Genomic DNA, 1,806 nt, shown 5'->3' with positions numbered 1-1,806 from the left:
GGGACCAGCAGTTAGCGTAATGGCTATGTTGCTGGACTCCCATGTAGTCGACCGCGGTTTGAGTCCGGACCCGGTGGCTTAAACTCACGCCAGGTGTGTGTGCGTGCGTGCCCAAGATCCCAAGAGGAGAATGGAGAAGAAGGGATTGTGGTGTGGCCATCCCCCCTGGGGGGTGATTTCTCGCTTTCTATCTCTCTGTCTCTCTCTGTCTGTCTGGCGAGCACACGTGCCCTATGGCAAAAACCTCTCAAAAAAAAAAAAAAGGTTTTTTTTCTTTTTTTTGCTTTTTATTGTTTTGTTTTTTCTTTCTTTTCTTTCTTTCCTTCTTTCTTTCTTTCTTTTTTGTTTTCTTTCTTTTACCTTTCTTTCTCACCTTGCTTCTCTTCTTCCAAACAGACCTGTCTATACAGGTCTAGGTACACAGTCTAGGTATACAGGTGAAATATCTGAATACTTTAAACCCTGCAGTTTAGCCCTGGTGTACCTATTCCCTTGAAACTGTGAGGCATTTGTAATATTCATTTCCACTGACAAAAGTGCAGGTTGCTTAGTGAGGATCAGGGAAACAGAACTGAAAAATATTGCAGGCCATCACCTTTCACATGTATCTAACACTCAGAATTAAATTCAAGAAAGTATGAAACAATGTATAATTCATCAGATGACCAGAAACTACCACCACAGGAAATACAGGAAATAAGAAAATATGGGAAATTAAGAAAATATTTCTCCTCCAAGGGGAAATAACAGCCCTTCATCATCCACAGACAGTACAATGGAACTTGTGGAAATGTCAGATGAAGAATTTAGAATATTTATAGTGACAAAGCTAACAGAGATTCAAGAGAAGAGAGACAACAAATTCCAGAAAATGCAGAAAAAAAGAGACAGTGAGTTCCAGGAGGTGAGGAAGTTCTTGCATGATCTGAAAGAGGAAATACACACCATAAAAAAGAATCAAACAGAACTGTTAAAGATGAAGGCTGTAATACAGGATATCAAAACCTCCCTTGGAAGTATTAAGAGCAGATTAGATCATGCAGAAGATTGAATCTCAGATGTAGAAGACAGAACCTCTGACCTAGAAAAATTCACCAAAAAGTCTGAGAAAATAACCAAAAAAAAAAAAAAAAGAGAGAGAGAGAGATTAGTATACGAGTAATACTAGATACCATTAGATGCCCAAACATTGGGATAATTGGTATCCCAGAAAGTGAAGAAACTAATCAGGGCATTGATAATCTATTCCATAAAATCCTGGAAGAAAATTTTACAAACCTAGAGAGTCATTTAAATATCCAGACCCAAGAAATACAAAGGACCTCACATAGAATCAACCCAAGAAGATCTCCAAGGCACATCATAGCCAGACTGACCAAAACCACTGACAGAGATGCTAAAATTGGCAAGACAAAAATCTTGAAGTTACCTACAAAGGATATCCCATCAGGCTAACAGTGGAACTCTCATCAGAAATGATGCAAGCAAAGAAAGAATGGGAAAATATATTCAGTGTTAAGTGAAAAACAATTTCAACCAAAAACACTATAACCACAAGATTATCCTTCATATGGAAAGAAAATATAAAAACATTCTCTGATAAACAAAACCTGAAAGAATTTACCAACACCAGACCAGTTCTTCTAGAAGTTCTGAGGGGAGTACTATACCAGGACAACTAAGACAGACAAATAAGAGAACAAAAAATGACCAAGAGAAAGGTCAACTTATTGGTAGGGACAAGTTCTGAAATATCAAAAATAACGTTGAATGATAACAGAAAGTTCAGACCATAGTAACACTGCA

Source organism: Tupaia chinensis, unplaced genomic scaffold (assembly GCF_000334495.1).
Source record: "Tupaia chinensis unplaced genomic scaffold, TupChi_1.0 Scaffold142846_1, whole genome shotgun sequence".
Taxonomy (NCBI): domain Eukaryota; kingdom Metazoa; phylum Chordata; class Mammalia; order Scandentia; family Tupaiidae; genus Tupaia; species Tupaia belangeri.
The sequence above is the reverse complement of the archived record's forward strand: the minus strand, read 5'-3'. Positions refer to the sequence as shown.